At 37.0% G+C, this 21,065-nt stretch overlaps 2 pseudogenes; both read right to left on the bottom strand.

Moving 5' to 3' along the window:
- Window positions 1-1,285: 1,285 nt before the first annotated feature.
- LOC138429709 (olfactory receptor 5M5-like) lies at window positions 1,286-2,232 on the bottom strand (annotated as a pseudogene).
- A 16,357-nt stretch (window positions 2,233-18,589) lies between these two features.
- Window positions 18,590-19,533, bottom strand: LOC138429708 (olfactory receptor 5M5-like; annotated as a pseudogene).
- Window positions 19,534-21,065: the final 1,532 nt, after the last annotated feature.

Genomic DNA, 21,065 nt, shown 5'->3' with positions numbered 1-21,065 from the left:
TAAGCAGTGGGGTCCATGACATGGAGATGTGTGAATCCTAAACAAAAGTGTTATTGTGTGAATACTTAGCAATGATTTGTTATGCTTAGACAAGTGCTCTTTATATTATTTTGTGTTTATGATTGTGAGCTGGTAAAATGTCATAATAAAAATGATGAATGCATATAAAAGGCATAAAAGAATTATGTAGATCTTTCCAACTTTTCTGAAACTTGTATGAATCAAAGCATGTAATCATCACTGAAAAAAAGTTAGACTAAAATATAATAAAGATGACTTTGCAAAGGAAAAAAAAATGATGAATGAAAGTAAAATATCAGTTTTAAAAGCAGGACACCTTTTGGTAAACAAGTCAAAAGATTCTTTTTTTTTTTTTTCAAAATCTAAAAGCAATTTGGCATTTCTGCCAAATGATTTAAGAATGAGGATTCCATTGGACCAGTACTAACATCTAAACAAGTTTCTTAGAGTAATAGGATACACAGTGATCTTCACTGATACATAATGTGAACAAAGGAAAAAAATCAAGCAAACAAAGAGAAAAACCTCTTTTCCTGATACGGCTGATAAGTTTTTGAAAATATTTCGGAAACTACAAACCCTCCAAATCAAACAAATTTCATTGTCTTAGCACAACTTGGTGAATTTGTCTTTTATAACTTTGTACCATTATGAGTACTGTGAATAGAACGATCTGTCCTTAGTAATTTTACAGAGCAATAACAATACTGTCTGGTCTTGTCATTAAATTCCTATATGACATTTATTTTACATACACTAAAATAACACAAGCTAATGATCTGACACATCGCTCCAAGTCTTATAAGTGAATTACAAAAGAAAAATAAGCCAATAGGAAGAGTGATTTATTAACAGAAAATTATCTCTGATTAGTTAGAGATATATTACATACATCTGGTGAAATGTGTATCTGATTTGACAAACAATTTCTCTTGTAACACTTTGCTTATTGCTCTTTTTTACATCCTTGTTTGGAAAGCTGTAGGACTGTATATTAAAACTCTGTACAATTATGAGTAAAGTGGATATCATAAACTGTCCTTTATTAGTTTTATACAGCAATAACAATGCTGCTTGGTCTTGTGTTTTAATTTATATGTGGTGTTTTTTTTAATACACTGAGTCACAACTAACAATAGGCTAACAGTATTCCAAGTTTTATATGTGAATTACAAAAGAAAAAATAATTCAGAGCCAAAATGATTTTTTAATTTAAATAACTCACTAATTGATCAGACAATATGGATATGTTACATACCTGTGATCAAAATGTGCACCATACTTGGGAAAAAAATTTCCTTTCTATCTTTCTCCTTACTGTGTTTTTAACATCTTTATTCTTAAGGCTGTAGATCAAAGGATGTAGCATAGGACTCACAAAGATATAAAAAAGCAGCTACAACTTTGCCCTGTTGTCTCAGAAGGGGGCCTCAGATACATGCAGAACAGTGTCCAATAAAAGGCAGTGACAGCTGTCAGGAGAGACCCGCAGGTGGAGAAGGCCCTGTGCCTCCCTTCTGCAGAGCGGATATGCAGAATGGGTCTAAAGACGAAAATGTAGGAGATGAAGATGATGATGAGAGAACACATGAGGTTGAAACCAGCCCCCATGAACGTGGCAGGTTCATTGAAATTAGTATCTGAGCAGGCCAGGACTAGGAGAGGTGGGTCCGCACAGTAAAAGTGGTTGATTTCATTGGGTCCTCAGAAGGAGAGACGGAGCATCAGGATGGTCTGGGCAAGACCATTTGCAAAGCCATAAGAATAAGGAGCAGCAACAAGAGAAAGGCAGACACCTCGGGACATCTTGCTGCCATATAACAATGGTTTGCCGATGGCCACATAGTGATCGTAAGCCATCACTGTGAGCATGTAATAATCTGCAATCACCAAGGCAATGAAAAAGTGGAACTGTATAAAGCAGCCAAGGAAGGAAATGGTTTTCCTCTTGCATAAGAAATGAACCAGCATCTGAGGAGTGACAGTGGTGGCATAACAGAGATCTATAAAGGAGAGGTGGCTGAGGAAGAAGTACATTGGAGTCTGAAGCTTTGAGTCAGTTCTGATTAACAAAATCATGCTTACATTGTCGATGACTGTGATCAGGTAGATGACTAGGAAGACCACAAAAAGGGCAGGCTGCAAGTCAGCTTGATCTGTCAGTCCCAGGAGGATAAACTCAGTCACCTCTGTATAGTTTTCCTTTAACATTGTGTTTGCTCAGCTTCCAATGAGATCTAATGTAAAGGAAATAAAAATGAATTTATCTTTCATCATTTTTCCATTGTTCACATCATTTAATCTGATGCCTACTCCTCTCAAACTTGTAAGTACTTAGGGCATAAAGAAATAATCTAACAGACATTCTTGGTAATCCAGTGGTTAAAATTTCACCTTCCAATGCAGGGGATAAGAGTTTGATCCCCAGTTAGGGATCTAAGATATCACATGCCTCTTGGCAAACATTATAAGAAATTCAGTAAAGACTTCAGAAATGGTCCACATCAAAAATATTTTTTTGTAAAGCAGAAACCACCTAGTAATCAAGCATTAATGTTTTCAATATTTAACTTTAAAAGTAGAGTTCCTTTCAGCTTCACTGGTGGCTCAAGTCATTAAAGAATCTGCCTGCAATGTGGAAGACACTGGTTTGATCCCTGGTTGGAAAAGAGCTCATGAAAAAGGAAATGGAAACTCACTCCAGTAACCATGCCTGGAGAATTCCATGCACAGAGGATCCTGGCATGCTACAGTCCATCGGGTCATAAATGTTTGCTTGGGCATGACTGAGTGACTAACAACAAAAGGGAAAGAGAGGTCCTTTGCATAAGAACAGTCATATTTTCAATTTTTTTTTTACATTTCTTTTCATAGTTGAAGCTTTTATCTTTCCTAAAAATCATTATCATTAATTGGTCACTTTCAATTCCTTTAATCATTACTTTTATTTGAAATTATAATCATTTATTTTCAGTATAATTTTTATGTGGTATCTAAAACATCAGTAATTGAAACATTTATTCACGATGGAATGATTTTTTAAATTCTCTTTTCTTCAATTTATTTTTTTAATTTTAGGAAAATTGTTTTATAATATTGTGTTGGTTTCTGCCGTACAACAATGCAGATTAGTCATAATTATACATATATCCCCTCTCCTCTCCCCATCCCACACTTCTAGGTACAATGGAATGAATTTAATGTGTGGAATAAATAGATCCTTATAGAACCAGTGTCTGTCTATCTGCCACTCTAACCTCAAGGTCATTTTCAACCTAGTCCCTCACCCTGTGTTACATGTTCATTTTATCTACTCCTGCCTAACTCCAGAGGCCCTCACATCAACAAATTTTGCTTAATTTTTTAAGACATCTCTGGATATACTTAGATTATTATATTACAGCCAATTATTGAGGGCAAAAATTGGTTCATGGGACATAAAAGTAAATAAGTGATTTTCTATGAAAACAGATAAGCATATAGTATATAAATAGCATGTGTCTATTTTTATACATATCAGTTTAGTTCAGTTCAGTCGCTCAGTCGTGTCTGACTCTTTGTGACCCCATGAATCGCAGCACGCCAGGCCTCCCTGTCCATCACCAACACCCAGAGTTCACTCAGACTGACGGCCATCAGGTCAGTGATGCCATCCAGCCATCTCATCCTCGGTCGTCCCCTTCTCCTCCTGCCCCCAATCCCTCCCAGCATCAGAGTCTTTTCCAATGAGTCAACTCTTCACATGAGGTGGCCAAAGTATTGGAGTTTCAGTTTTAGCATCATTCCTTCCAAAGAAATCCCAGGGCTGATCTCCTTCAGAATGGACTGGTTGGATCTCCTTGCAGTCCAAGGGACTCTCAAGTGGTATCAAATATTAAAGGACAGAGTGATTAGGGGAAAATAATGTATCAAAAATTTCATTTGGGGGGAGGAGACAATTACTTAAAATGATTGACAGACACGTCCCCAAACCATAATGATTTTGTTGTAACTCTACCTCATTTTAACTCTTGCAGAGAATAAGAGTAAACTTTATGACAAGAATTCAACTGTCTTCAATCATGTAAAAGATCACACTTATAATAAAACAATCATATTACCTATAAAACTGAGACAGTAGGTAAAGAAACCACAAAGTTCAATTCTCAAATTTTGTGCATGATAAAGGAGACCATGAAGGCCATACTCAAAAAAATCTACACTTTCCTTCAATAGCACATAGCCAGGTATGTCATTGTTATAAGACTCATTAATAGCTACAAGGTTAGGAGTGGACATGGGTCACATGTAATGCCCTTTGTAAATGAACTACTCCTGCTTTCTTACCCATTTGAACTATTTCATTATCTACTTGAGATATTTGAACTTATTACCCAGGGTGATAAAATGCAAGGCAAGTCATTTAAATCTATGAAACCACAATCGTTTGGTTTTTCTAAATTCCTAAGATTAGAGTTATAGTCATAATAAGCAAACATTCTTTGTTTCTGGTTTATGTCTTTAAGGTTTGTATTTATTCAATCATCAGTCAAGATATTTAACATCTCCATTCAACTATTACTGCATGGAAATGAGGCAGTGCAAGCAATGAACATTTAAGATCATTTACCTCAGTACTTTACAGTCATGATCTTTCTTTTCAAAAACAGAACACAATATCCTACATGATTGGGCAAGAAAAACTCAGAAGTGGACAGAAGTGGCCTTGGGGACTAATGAGATTTGTGCTCTTGACAATCATACTTACCTTGAGGCTCTGTCTGTGACCTATGATCTATAGCTTTTTCCAATATGATACCCCTTCATGGTACAGTAATAAATTTTTATACTATGAGAAAAATAGAAGAATTTAAGCCTACTCAGTTTTTTAAAATCTGTATGTTAATGAAGGTTGCAATTTTCACCTAATGAAATCTTGCGCTTACTTCTTCATGAGCGAAGTGTCGAAAACAACCAACCTAATACTTAAAAATGACTATTGAATCTGAGTCACGTTTTAACATTTCTCAAAGTGAATTGTGTCTTATATTTGATGTGTGTGTTTATGATACACCTTTTAGAGGGAAACCTATCATCTTCATCAGGTGAAAGTTAGTGGCAATTAGAGAGGCAGTAACTAATCACACTAGGTCTACAGCCTTGTCTAAATCAATGAAACTAAGCCATGTCCGTGGGGCAACCCAAGACGGGAGGGACATGGTGGAGAGGTCTGACAGAATGTGGTCCACTGGAGAAGGAAATGGCAAACCACTTCAGTATTCTTGCCTTGAGAACCCCATGAACAGTATGAAAAGGCAAAATGATAGAATACTGAAAGAGGAACGCCCCAGGTCAGTAGGTGCCCAATATGCTACTGGAGATCAGTGGAGAAATAACTCCAGAAAGAATGAAGGGATGGAGCCAAAGAAAAAACAATACCCAGCTGTGGATGTGACTGGTGAAAGAAGCAAGGTCCGATGCTGTAAAGAGCAATATTGCATAGGAACCTGGAATGGTAGGCCCATGAATCAAGGCAAACTGGAAGTGGTCAAACAAAAGATGGCAAGAGTGAACCTTGACATTCTAGGAATCAGAGTCCGAAATGCAGTACTTGGATGCAATCTCAAAAATGACAGAATGATCTCTGTTTGTTTCCAAGGCAAACCATTCAATATCACAGTAATCCAAGTCTATGCCCCAACCAGTAACTCTGAAGAAGCTGAAGTTGAACGGTTCTCTGAAGACCTACAAGACCTTTTAGAAATGACACCCCCAAAATATGTCCTTTTCATTATAGGGAACTGGAATGCAAAAGTAGGAAGTCAAGAAACACCTGGAGTAACAGGCAAATTTGGCCTTGGAATGCAGAATGAAGCAAGGCAAAGACTAATAGAGTTTTGCCAAGAAAATGCACTGGCCATAGCAAACACCCTTTTCCAACAACACGAGAGAAGACTCTGCACATGGACATCACCAGATGGTCAACATTGAAATCAGATTGATTATATTCTTTGCAGTCAAAGATGGAGAACCTCTATACAGTCAACAAAAACAAGACCAGGAGCTGACTGTGGCTCAGATCATGAACTCATTATTGCCAAATTCAGAGTTAAATTGAAGAAAGTAGGGAAAACAGCTAGACCATTAGGTATGACCTAAATCAAATCCCTATGACTATACAGTGAAGTGAGAAATAGATTTAAGGGCCTAGATCTGATAGATAGAGTGCCTGATGAACTATGGAATGAGGTTCGTGACATTGTGCAGAAGACAGGGATCAAGACCATCCCCATGGAAAAGAAATGCAAAAAAAAAAAAAAAAAAGCAAAATGGCTGTCTGGGGAGGCCTTACAAATAGCTGTGAAAAGAAGAGAGGCAAAAAGCAAAGGAGAAAAGGAAAGATATAAGCATCCAAATGCAGAGTTCCAAAGAATAACAAGAAGAGATAAGAAAGCCTTCTTCAGCGATCAATGCAAAGAAATAGAAGAAAAGAACAGAATGGGAAAGACTAAAGATCTCTTCAAGAAAATTAGAGATACCAAGGGAACATTTCATGCAAAGATGGGCTCGATAAAGGACAGAGATGGTATGGACCTAACAGAAGCAGAAGATATTAAGAATAGGTGGCAAGAATATACAGAAAAACTGTACAAAAAAGATCTTCACGACCAAGATAATCATGGTGGTGTGATCACTCATCTAGAGCCAGACATCCTGGAATGTGAAGTCAAGTGGGCGTTAGAAAGTATCACTACGAACAAAGCTAGTGGAGGTGATGGAATTCCTGTTGAGCTGTTGCAAATCCTGAAAGATGATGCTGTGAAAGTGCTACACTCAATACGCCAGCAAATTTGGTAAACTCAGCAGGGGCCACAGGACTGGAAAAGGTCAGTTTTCATTCCAATCCCAAAGAAAGGCAATGCCAAAGAATGCTCAAACTACTGCACAATTGCACTCATCTCACATGCTAGTAAAGTAATGCTCAAAATTCTCGAAGCCAGGCTTCAGCAATATGTGAACCATGAACTTCCAGATGTTCAAGCTGGTTTTAGAAAAGGCAGAGGAACCAGAGATCAAATTGCCAACATCCGCTGGATCATGGAAAAAGCAAGAGAGCTCCTGAAAAAAACATCTATTTCTGCTTGATTGACTATGCTAAAGTCTTTGACTGTGTGGATCACGATAAACTGTGGAAAATTCTGAAAGAGATGGGAATACCAGACCACCTGACCTGCCTCTTGAGAAATCTGTATGCAGGTCAGGAAGCAACAGTTAGAACTGGACATGGAACAACAAACTGGTTCCAAATAGGAAAAGGAGTAGGTCAAGGTTGTATGTTGTGACCCTGCTTATTTATCTTATATACAGTGTACATCATGAGAAACGCTGGGTTGGAAGAAACACAAGCTGGAATCAAGATTGCCAGGAGAAATATCAGTAACCTCAGATATGCAAATGACACCACCCTTATGGCAGAAAGTGAAGAGGAACTGAAAAGCCTCTTGATTAAAGTGAAAGAGGAGGGTGAAAAAGTTGGCTTAAAGGTCAACATTCAGAAAACGAAGATCATGGCGTCTGGTCCGATCACTTCATGGGAAATAGATGGGGAAACAGTGGAAAGTGTCAGACTTTATTTTGGGGGGCTCCAAAATCACTGCAGATGGTGGCTGCAGCCATGAAATTAAAAGACACTTACTCCTTGGAAGAAAAGTTATTGCCAACCTAGATAGCATATTGAAAATCAGAGACATTACTTTGCCGACTAAGGTCTGTCTAGTCAAGGCTATGATTTTTCCAGTGGTCATGTATTGATGTGAAAGTTGGACTGTGAAGAAGGCTGAGTGCCATAGAATTGATGCTTTTGAACTGTGGTGTTGGAGAAGACTCTTGAGAGTCCCTTGGACTGCAAGGAGATCCAACCAATCCATTCTGAAGGGAATCAGCCCTGGAATTTCTTTTGAAGGAATGATGCTAAAGCTGAAACTCCAGTACTTTGGCCACCTCATGAGAAGAGTTGACTTATTGAAAAAGACTCTGATGCTGGGAGGCATTGGGGGCAGGAGGAGAAGGGGACGACCGAGGATGAGATGGCTGGATGGCATCACTGACTCAATGGAAGTGAGTCTGAGTGAACTCGGGGAGTTGGTAATAGACAGGGAGGCTTGGCGTGCTGTGATTCATGGGGTCGCAAAGAGTCGGACATGACTGAGCGACTGAACTGACCTGAACTGATAGTAGAAATTCGGCTTCCCTGTGGCTCAGTTGGTAAAAAATCTGACTGCGATGTAGGAGACACAGGTTGAAACCCCAGATTGGGAAGATCCTCTGGAGGGAATGTCTACCCACTCCAGTATTCTTGCCTGGAGGATGCCATGGACAGAGAAGCCTGGTGAGTTATAGTCCATTCGGTACCAAGTAATTGTACATGACTGAGTGACTTTCCCATTTTTTTTTTTTTTTTTGCTTTTATGCCAGAAGGAACTCAATAAGCAGTAATTACTTTGGTGATAATCTATATAGCAGTACTTCTTTTACCCATGTTATAGAGAAAAAAGAAGAAAAATAACTATTTAAAAAGAAATTTGCCTGACATAAAATAATAATGATTTCCACACAGTGGAAATCTTCATTCTTCATTTTCAGTGAAGAATGTTTCTCCCATTGTATTTATTCTAAATATGTACTGCTCTTTTCAATAATCAGAGGTTAAAGTGTCTGCCTGCAATGTGGGAGACCTGGGTTCAATCCCCGGGTCGGGAAGATCCCCTGGAGAAGGAAATGTTAACCCACTCCAGTATTCTTGCCTGAAGAATCCCATGGACAGAGGAGCCTGGTGGGCTACAGTTCACGGGGTCACAAAGAGTCGGACACGACTGAGCGACTTCACTTTCTTTCTTTCTTTTCAATATAATCCCAGAAAAGCCCCCCCCCCCCTTTTTTTTGGAGGGAGGGGCTTCCCTAGTAGCTCAGTTGGTAAAGAATCCACCTGCAATGTGGGAGACCACAGTTCAATTTCTGGGTCAGGAATATCTGCTGGAGAAGTGATAGGCTACCCATGCCAGTATTCTTGGGCTTCCCTGGTGGCTCAGCTGGTAAAGAATCTGCCTGCAATGCAGGAGGCCTGGGTTTAATCCCTGGGTCAGGAAGATCCCCTGGAGAATGGAATGGCTACCCATTCCAGTATTCTGACCTGGAGAATTCTGTGGATTGTATAGTCCATGGGGTCGCAAAGAGTTAGACATGACTGAGTGACTTTCACTTCACCTTTCAATATAAACTCAGTAATTTAATTTAAATTTATTTAAGAATTGTTTAAAAAATTGCTAATGGATGAAAATACATTTCAGGCCATAATTTTATTCTAATTGATTAAAATATTTATTTCTAGATTTAACAATATATCTTAACAATGCCTAGCCTTACCTGTGAAAGAAGAGTGATTTCTCAGTGACAGCATGGGAGTGAAGAACCTGAGGAGTTTATACCAGAATTGCCACCAAGGGACCAAATCCCTGGGACTGAACTCTTTCTCAGAGGAAATAATTTAGATTATAAACAACCACAAGTGTTTTACTCTTCTTTTTTTAAAAATAAATTTATTTATTTTAATTGGAGGTTAATTACTTTACAATATCATATTGGTTTTGCCATACATCAACATGAATCCGCCACAGGTATACACATGTTCCCCATCCTGAACCCCCCTCCCTCCTCCCTCCCCATACCCTCCCTCTGGGTCGTCTCAGTGTACCTGCCCCAAGCATCCAGTATCATGCATCAAACCTGGACTGGTGATTCGTTTCATGTATGATATTAAACATGTTTCAATGCCATTCTCCCAAATCATCCCACCCTCTCCCTCTCCCACAGAGTCCAAAAGACTGTTCTGTAGACAACCACAATTGTTTTACTCTTTTTATAATCTTAAATCCACTGAGAACATAACTTCTTGTCTCTCCACAATATCATCAGAGAATCAAATCTGAAATGGTGAAGCAATAAGATTCATTTTGGTCTAGTACAAGTTATGTCTCAGTGTCTTGATATTTTGAAACATAACTTGTGGGAAATATTAAACTCTCCTGTTTACAACATACAAGATAGAAGAGTGCATGATAGAGGAAAACCATTGGATCATCAGACAACATTTGTTGCATTAGAACTACTTATTTCCTGATTCTGAATCTATTCTTTATATTTTAAATAGTATAATAATAAATACATAGCACAGGGAACACTGTGGATATATAGATAATACAAATGTGCTGGTAATTCTTCCTTTGTCAGCCTAGCTCATTTAGACTTATAATCTTTTTTCTCAACTTTTTTTTTTTTTTTTTTGTCCATTTGGAGTTTATTCTTTAGATTCCATCAATAGAGCTCCTTTGATGTCTAGTTTCCATCAGAGTTTGGCCAATGGGAGAAACCAAGAGCATAACACAACTGAGAGGGAGGGGAAAAAAAAATCAAATTTCCCTTTAATTGTCTCCCAGTTTCACAGGGAAGTGCTAGGGTGGCTGCATCTTTCCAAGGAAAATTTTGGCTGAGGCTTGTGTTGAGAAAGTAGCAGGGGACATTCTTCCTGGATATAGTTTCACTGGACTCCTGACTGTAGCCCTTGTGTTAGCTGCTTTAGGACGGGGATGAAACTGCTTTCTGAATTTATCCTCCAGGCACTTCAACTTCTTGGATTGACTTCAACACTGTCTGTGTTCTCTTTATTAAATTCTTTCCATTGAATCCTCTTCAGTTAAACCATCTGAGTAGAATTCTGTTTTGTGTCATGTCCCTGACTTAGAACAGACTTCACAAGATAGTTAATAAATGTTGCAGTGGAAGACACATTTCTGGCTTTATCATTGCTGGATACTACAGAGGCCACTGAATCACCATAATGGATCACTGGCAGACTCACACAGGAGGCAGAAATTAACATTACTAGCATTATTGTGATTAAATTGGATTCCGAATGTGGCTTAGCCATGCTTTTCTGTCACTTTCTTGAGAATTTAAATCACCCAGACATAGCAGAGCAGTGAGATAACTCTTGTTCCTTCCTCCCCTTTCCAGAGCCACGACAAAGCACCATGTCTGATTGAGGAGAGACATGGATATCAATCACACGAAGGGCATTTTGTATTGATGGTGAGGTACCTGTAATGATATTTTCCATAATGTTATCAATCTCCATTTACCTTACCAGGATAAGTTCATGGGAGTCTATGGAGAAGATCTGAAGTGTCCTTCAAAATAACCACTGCTTTTACACTTGTTTCCATTCATCTTTGACTCCAAATAAAGATACTGCACCACCGTACTCTATACAGTACAGTACAGCAGTAGGGCATTATGCTACCGAAATAAAACAGATAGAGAGAAAAAAATATTGTGTGCTATCACATATATGTGGATTGTAAAAAAATACAACAGACTTGTGAATTAAACAAAAAAGAAGCAACTCACAGATACAGAGGCAAAACTAGTGGTTACCGATGGGGAGAGGGAAGCAGGGGAATGTAATATTGTGTTGTGGGGGGAGGGAGGGGTTATTATAGGAATATAAGAAGTCATGTGTATGAAACTTGAAATTTTTAAAGTACCACAGAATTTAAAGAATCTTTCACTCAATAAAAAATATAATACAATTCACATAATATCCATGGAATTCTCCAGGCAAAAATACTGTAGTGGGTTGCCATTTCCTTCTCCTTTTACATATGCATATATTTATGTGTGTGTGTTTGTGTAAAAATGCTATATGTGATCATCCTTTGGAGCTTGTAGGTATGTGTGTATGCACACATTTCATGCAAAGCACTGCAAAAAATCATAAACGAAATGCTCCCTCAAACACAAATATTTCACTTCATTGAGAGCATGATTCATTTCTACCTATGAGTTTCCTACCAAGATATCACAATCTTCACTGGAGAACAGGAGTTGGCACTGAGTTACAGGTGCTATGAAAAGAGGTGTTTGGGAGGAAATACTCTGAAAACAGTGTATAACATCATCAGGATGGTTTAGAACAATTTTCAAGATCTTTAACACACAAGAAACCCAAAAGAAAGAATAAGTGATGGTTATCGGAACAGAGAAAAATGGAAAGATAAAGATCAAGACATGGAAATTTCAAATGCATAAAGATGTGGCAGGAAACTGAAATAGAGAAGTTCATTTGCAGAATTCATTTATTACATGTCACTTGATGATTGCCTGTGGGAGTAAAAATGGCCTTGACTCACAAGCTCAGTGACTTGTGTGAGATCCAGACATATCCCGAATGAAGCAGAGTAGAAGTACTGATAAGTGGAGAGAGAGAAAAAAAAAAAAAAGTCTAGTTAGAGAATGTGTTTACAGAGAAAGAAAAATCACAGTTGACTTGGCTGCCTGGTCATACTAGAGTGAAGATGAGTATCTTCTGAACAAAGTACTTATGCATTTACTAGTGCACAGCCCAGAAGAGCCTCTTCTCATGGTGGAGTAGCTCAAGGACGGTAGAAGGGTATCAACTGTTAAACCTGAAACTAGGACATTATATGGTCTTCACTGGTGGTTCAGATGGTAAAGAATCTGCTCACAATGCAGGAGACCCGTGTTCAATTCCTGGGTTGGAAAGATCCCTGGGAGAAGGGAATGGCAACCCACTCCAGTGTTCTTGCCTGGAGCATCCCCATGGACAGAGTAGCCTGGTGGGCTACACTATAGACAGAATCCAGTACAAAAGAAAATTTACTCATTGTTCAAAAACTATCAAGCATATCAAGACAATGAGAGTAGAGCATAACAACTAATCTAAGGAGCTTCTGAGGACAGAATCCTGTTAACTGCACGAGTTGTATGTGCCTGAATCCTACCATTCTTACAACACAGAGGTCAGGAGAGCTGCCAATGTAGGGTATGGAAGGAAAATGAGAGCTTCCTAAACCCCACAAAAAATGGAAAAGATTAAGGATAGATGAGCCCCAAAGCAAGAGTCAGTGCTTGCACGGTGTGTGTGCTCAGTTGTTCAGTTGGGTCTGGCTCTTTGTGCCCCGTGGACTGTAGCTGATCAGGCTCCTCTGTCCATGAGAATTTTAGTTGCAAGAATACTGGGGTGCATTGCCATTTCCTCCTTCAGGTAAGTGCTTGTGAGATTGTCTTAAATGGGAATCTACCTGTCTAGATGAACTTTGTAGGGCATTCACTTACAAATGAATGAGAAAACAAATTAGTCTGAGAAAAGAGCAGTAAAGATAAACTTTTAGCAAGAATTCACTGTAAGAATGGTTCTCAAGCTTACTCTGCCTTTTTTTTTTTGCTTCCTATTGTTTTATATCTCATGAAAGACTATGAAAGGGTATTAAAACAATGTATCCTCACTAAAACCAATACAGTATTGTAAAGTAAAATAAAGTAAAAATAAAAATAAATAAAATAAAATAAAATAAAGCATCCACACCCAATCTTAATAAGAAATCAAAATCAATATGCAAGTGGCTCTTAGGTTGTCCATCTCTAATGATAAGATCTCTTGTACTAAGATCAGGTCCATCCTACTCCTGAGAACATGTCCTTACATTTGTGTGGGGGAGCAGAATGTTTGCCTTTCTTGGTTCTTGTGCAGTAGTGACAGCTCTATCATATAGTGTTCAAAGAGATCAGTAGAAATGTCACTAACTATATTTTCCAAGAACTTAGTTGAATTTGACACTGACAAGGAAAACAAAAAGGATTGCATGTACTTATTTTGAGCAAAGTGCAAATTTTGGGAATCAGATCGAGACTTTGCTAAAATTTCTCTTCAAATGAAAATAGAAACTAGAAGCACAGAGTTTTTACTTCTGGCTTGCATGTACACTTCCTTTCTTTACCCCTGATTAAGATAGTTCATTAACCCTTTCTAAGCTGAGAAACATAACCACATTTCTAGCAGGATATGGGAGGTGGGGACCCATTCTTAAAGCAAATCTCAGAAGGAATTAGCAGCACTAGCCATTTACTGGAACACCTGGGTCAGAAAGCATATCATACTCCTCAGGCTTATTCTCCATAATTTCAAATCACTATTTGCCCTATGAGATGTATTCAGTCACACAAAAAATATCAACTTGAAATTTTGATGCGTGTTTGATTTGATATATTTTCCTTTTCTTTTAAGCTGAAACTGCTTCCTCTCCAAAATCAAAAGCTTGTATCTTATCCTTCCTGATATACATGTATGTCTTGGGCAGGTCAGGCATGAATAGGACTTTGAAACAGACTAGTTGATTGACAAACACCTTCTCTGTAGACAATTTCACTGATGCCTCAAAACAACCCAAAGAGGAAATGACTTATTCTTGAAGTTTCAGCTAAACTGAAATAGAGGTTCCTGTAAAAGAACAGTCAATTTCTAACTCATCTGTGCCACGTGGATAGTATGTGTCAAGGTAGGATTTGAATTCCTGATTTCACACACCTAGTTGACTGCTTTTTCAGCCATAGGTCGTTTCCATACCTTAACCTGAAGACATAGTTTGTCCTTTCTTCCCTCACTATTTTTTTTTTACATGTTCCTTTAGCTTTCCCTGTGTGAGTGCTTTCCTGGTTCTCATTGGACTTAGGTTGGTCATGGCACTAACTGAAAGGTGCAAGTTGAAAATTTTCAAAAGACACTTTCTGTGCCTCCACAGAGATTGACCTCCATCCTCCATGCTGTCTTAACTCTCTGCCCCATCCTTGGCTGAAACACTCTGTTTTCATTACTTGTTAATATTGCTATGGTCACAACCAGATTTCAAACCCTTTTGAGCAGAGATGCGATTTCCACAGCTATCCTTGGAGATAACAGTTGAGAACAAATATGTGCTAAGTAATTCAAGAGTAGGCAATGTATATTTAATTCAATGACTGTACAATAATTCTTATTTTTCCCCTCAGGCCAATCTGTATTTAATCGAACACATTATCTCACCTCTCAAAACTGAAAGTTTACGGGGAGAGGATGTGGGATGTGTAACTAACTCATTTAAAAACCGTAGGAAGAAAACAGTGTGGGAGTCATTATTTATAGGTAGCATTAACATTATTTATATGTAACTTTGAGTACATCCTATGTGCCAGCATTAGACTTAGTATTACACAACCATTAGCTCAGTTAATCCTCACAAAGACTGTGGGTGCTTAGTATTAGTACCTTCATTTTACAGATGGGAAACTGAAGCAAGTAGAGATTAATAAACTTTCCCTGGAACCTACAGTTAATAAACTGTGAGGCTGGGATCAGACTATTAGACAGTATTTTATAACATATTGCTTAGGAAAGAAATGCAACAAATTCACCCAATGCTACACATTCTCTGGGTAAAATGGCATTCACTTACTCATTAATCCATTCATTCATCCATGCATATAGTTAACAAGGGGGCTTCCCTGGTGGTTCAGAGGATAAAGCATCTGCCTGCAATGCAGGAGACCCTGGTTTGATCCCTGGGTTGGGAAGATCCCCTGAAGAACCCACTCCAGTATTCTTGCCTGGAGAATCCCATGGACATAGGAGCCTGGCAGGCTACAGTCCATGAGTCGCAGAGTTGGACATGACTGAGCGATCAATGGTATAGTTAACAAATACTCAGAGAAAATTATGTTTGCCACTGTATGGTCAATGAAGAAAGTGTCAGAAAAAGACAAAAGATGATTTTTGTCCTTCAAATGCTTCTGTTTCATGGTGGGAGTGAAGAGGCATTGAAGTTGCACAATCAGAATTATATATCTAAGAATGAGTGAAAATCATGTTGGAAACTGGAAGGGAGTAGATCTTTCACTGCTCAAAGAACTGTAATGCATAGGGCATAGTGATATTTTATTAACTCAAATGATATATATTCAGAACATGTACATTCTAGGTTTGGGGATAAAGTCTGACTTTAAATATGTGAGCAAAGTTAAACATGGTTTATTGACCTGGTCCTCACGAAGTTGAGAATACTGATGATAATATATGAGTCAATCACACTGATAATATTAAAACAGAATTTGCAAAATTTATCTGAATTACAGTTATATGATATTGTGAGACTATATCCTAAGAGAATATAACTTTAAGAAATCAGCCACAGAGGCACTGACAATACTAAAGGATAGATACAACTAAATCCCAACTAATGCTGAAACTGAAAATTGATAATTAAAAAAGATAATACTTTACCCATAGAAAAATACCAAATTATCTGGTAGAGCATCAGTCTGTATAACCAAGATAAAAGAAGACAGAAAGTAAAATATTTTAAGTCCTGAAAGCAAGTAACTGTCTTTCTACATTCACATCCAAATGAATTCTTCTTTGAGAATGGACAAGTGATACTCTCAGATAACTGGAAAGAGAGACACTCTACTGAAAGACGTGATTAAGGGTTTACCTCACACAAAAGAAAACTAAACCATAAACGAAGAGTGAGAGCAAGAAAACTGTGAGAGAAACATTGATAAATGTCACTACAGTTAAAAGAACATGGTTATCATTACCATCTTTCTAAATTGTTATGGGGAGGGAGGTGGGAGAGGGGTTCAGTATTGGGAACTCATGTACACCAGTGGCGGATTCATGCCAATGTATGGCAAAACCAATACAGTATCATAAAGTAAAATTAAAAAAAAAATAAACTTTTTTAAAAAAGAACATTGACATGGAGTCAAAATTTGATATAATTTTAATCATAAAATATAGATAATATTTAAACTTCATTATTGAAAAATTGTTATTAAAGATATATTCTCAACCTTCAAATGATAGTTTGTAAGTAAGAAGCAGTATGTATTCATAATTAAAATATTCTAAGTTCCTTTTATTATTTAAAATCAAAGTAGATGCATTGAATAATGAAGACTAAGTTAAGACAAGTATGCATATACAATTTAAGGGAACTTATTAAAAGTGGTAATAGAACATGTCATATTCAAACATGGAGTAAAAAGAAAACAAACTTAAAATATAATTTAATTCACAGTAAGTAAAGGGAAAAACACATAAAGAAGTTTGTGAACAGCATAAGGTAATTATTAGAAAATATTCAAAAGTGCCAATATTCACAATAAAATAGAGCACACAGTGATTAAAAGGACTCAGGACTTGAAAATAAAAGAGTCAAAATATACATCATAGCCATAACCAAAAAAATAGTAATAAAACACTGCCTAATATATGTGAATATCAGACAAATTTGACTTTTAGTCTTCATACATCACAGAAGGGATAGAAACTATACATGTTAAAAGGGATTATACTAACTCAATACTTGACATGTCATAATAATATAGCCTAAATACTTTTAAAAAAATACCAAAAAAATAGGCAAATTCACATCATGTTTCTCCATTTTTATATGTGAAAATTCAAACATCTGTAAGGACACTGAAGATCTGGAAAAAAAAAAATCACTAGATGGCCTTAATAGGACTCTACTCTGCTCAGTTCCCGTCTCTTCTAATCACTTTTCAACATCATAGTCTTTCCCCAGATATGCCTCAGTAAGAGATGCCAAAGATGAGCAGTAGTGTTCATGACATGGAGAGGTGCGGGATCTGAGTTTCTAAAATATATGAAACAAAAGGACCTGCTGTTATAACACAGGGAACACTGTTCAATACTCTGTAGTAACAGAAACGGGAAAACAATTAAAAAAAATAGATATACGGATATTTATAACTAAGTCACTTTGCTGTATATCTGAAACTAACACAATATTGTTAATCAACTCTGCTCCAAAATAAACTAAAAAAAAATTTTTTTTTGGTGTTGCTTGTTGTTTTTTTTTTTAATCTTTTATTTTTTTAAATTTTAAAGTCTTTAATTCTTACATGCATTCCCAAACAATAAACTAAAAATTTTAAAAATAAAAACTGTGGCTATGCTTGAAAATATTAATTTGTAGTTATACTGACGCTGGTGTTCTTTATATTAGTTTATAATTTGGCTGTGTATTGGAAATCATTCATAAAGACAAAAAGTGAAACTCCAAAACTAGTTTTATGATAAGGATGTAAGTTAGTTTAAAACAGGTAAAATGAATAATAAAAAAATATTCGAATCAATATTTGGCATTTACATCAAAAATCTTATGAATGAGAATTTTATTCGACCAGTATTATCATCTAAAATATGTCCTGGAATAATAACTTGAGATTCCCAAAAATCTTCATTCCTATATAATTTGAATAATAGAAAACAAAAGAGACAAACCAAAAAGACAAATACACATACAAGGTTGACAAGTTCCTAGAAAATAAATTGAAAACCCATTAAGCCCTGGAAATCTAAAACATTGTCATTTCCTTAGCATCATTTTGAAATTTTATCTGTTAAAAGTCTGTACCTTTTTGAGTAACATGGATAGAATAATCTCTCCTTTATTAATTTTATACAACAATAACAATGTTATTTGGTCTTGTGTTTCAATTTATATGTGGTATTATTTTAATACACTGAGTCACAGCTAACAATTTAAAAACATTCTTGCAAGTCTTATTGCTGAATTACACGAGAAGAATGATCAATAGACAAAATGATTTGCTAAAGTGCTCACTAATTGATCAGAGACTATTATATGTTACATACCTGTGACCAAAACGTCTACTCTATTTGACAAAAAAATTTCTCTTGAATCACTCTCCTTATTGCTTTTTTAACATCTTTGTTCCGAAGGCTGTAGATCAAAGGGTTTATCATAGGACTCATGAAAATGTAAAAAACAGCTACAATTTTGCCCTGTTCTACAGAAGTCTTGGAAGGAGGCCTCAGATACATGCAGAGAAGTGTCCCATAAAAGACAGTGACAGCTGTCAGGTGGGACCCACAGGTGGAGAAGGCCCTGTGCCTCCCTTCTGCAGAGCGGATATGCAGAATGGCTCTAAAGATGAAGATGTAGGAGATGAAGATGATGATGAGAGAACACATGAGGTTGAAACAGCAACTACAAACATGGCAGTCTCTTTGGCATAAGTATCTGAGCAGGCCAGGACTAGGAGAGGTGGGTCCGCACAGTAAAAGTGGTTGATTTCATTGGGTCCACAGAAGGAGAGACGGAGCATCAGGATGGTCTGGGCAAGACCATTTGCAAAGCCATAAGAATAAGGAGCAGCAACAAGAGAAAGGCAGACACCTCGGGACATCTTGCTGCCATATAACAATGGTTTGCCGATGGCCACATAGTGATCGTAAGCCATCACTGTGAGCATGTAATAATCTGCAATCACCAAGGCAATGAAAAAGTGGAACTGTATAAAGCAGCCAAGGAAGGAAATGGTTTTCCTCTTGCATAAGAAATGAACCAGCATCTGAGGAGTGACAGTGGTGGCATAACAGAGATCTACAAAGGCGAGGTGGCTGGGGAAGAAGTACATTGGAGTCTGAAGCTTTGAGTCAGTTCTGATTAACAAAATCATGCTTGCATTGCCGATGACTGTGATCAGGTAGATGACTAGGAAGACCACAAAAAGGGCAGGCTGCAAGTCAGCTTGATCTGTCAGTCCCAGGAGGATAAACTCAGTCACCTCTGTATAGTTTTTCTTTAACATTGTGTTTGCTCAGCTTCATCATGTTCTAAAGTAAATGAAATAAAACTCATTTGTCATTTTCCCATTACTCACATCGTATCTGATGCCCACTTCTCTCATAATGTAAACACAGGTGAAATAAATGGCATAGTAAGCAGGAAATTTATACATTGAATATCTGAATTAATACAGAGCTCCTTTACATAAAGACAATCATGCATTCAAATGCTTTTCTCTATGTCTTTTCATAGTTGAAAAAATCTTTTTTTTTCCCTGAAAATTGTTTTCATGAGTTACTTACAATTCTTTAAACATTGCTTTTCATTGAATTTATGACACTTTGCTTTTCCAATATAACATATGATGTGGTATCTAAAGCATCAGTCATCAAAACTCATGTGTTTTCATAACTTAGTGGACTTAAGTTCATGGAATTGGTAGGTCTTTATAGAACCAAAATCTGTCTACCTGCTCCTTCAAACTCAAGATCTCTCTCATACTGGTCCCTCACTCTGCAATGCATATCCTCTTTCCCTACTCTTGTCAGTCTCAGGGGATCCCAAAATAATCAAATATTACTCAGTTTTTAAGACAGCTCAAAATATCTTTGCTTTCTATTTTATAGTCAGTTATTGGGGTCAAAATTGTTGCATGAGATACAAAATTAAATCCCTATTTTTGTATAATAACAGAGAAGCATATAGTACATAAACAATGTGTATGTTTGTGTTGGTGGATGGGTGTATGTATATATATATATATATATATATGTATATATAATATATCAGTGATATTAAATATTCAAGTATAGAGTGATTGGGATACAGAAATATTGTATTAAAATCTCCCTGGTGTGACATATGTGGAACTAGATAGGTGGTACTGATGAACTTATTTGCAGGGCAGGAATAGAATTGCAGACATAGAGAACTGGCTTCAGACATAGCAGAGGAAGGAGACGGTGGAGTGAACTGAGAAAGCAGCATTGAAACATATACATAACCATATGTAAAACAGAGAGCTAAGGGAAAGTTGCTGTACAACACAGGAAACTCAACCTGGTGCTCTGGGACAACTGAGAAGGGGGATCATGTGCAAGGTATGAGGGGGGTTCAAGAGGGAGGGTGCATATGTATATGTATGGCTGATTCAAATGTCCTATGGCAGAAGCTAACACAATTCTGTAAAATATTTATTCTCCTATTAAATATAAATTTAAAAAGCAATCAAAAAAGATTGTCAAAAATATGCTTGGATCATAATGACTTTGTTATAAGTTTACCACATTTTAATTCTTGCAAAAAGTATAAATTCTAAAACTGGAATTTTCAATATAAAGTTCATTAAAGCATGCAAAAAACATACTGAAAATAATCATATGATCCATATAACTGAGACAGTATGTAAGAAAGCATAAAGTGCATCTCCCAACTTTTGTGCATGATAAAGGTGACCATGAAGATCATGATGAAAAAATCTGCACTTTACTTTCATAGCACATAAAGGCATGTCATTGTTATAACGACTCTTATTAATAGCTACCATTTCAGTGA

The sequence above is a fragment of the Ovis canadensis genome, chromosome 24 (assembly GCF_042477335.2).
Source record: "Ovis canadensis isolate MfBH-ARS-UI-01 breed Bighorn chromosome 24, ARS-UI_OviCan_v2, whole genome shotgun sequence".
NCBI lineage: Eukaryota > Metazoa > Chordata > Mammalia > Artiodactyla > Bovidae > Ovis > Ovis canadensis.
The sequence above is the reverse complement of the archived record's forward strand: the minus strand, read 5'-3'. Positions and strand labels throughout refer to the sequence as shown.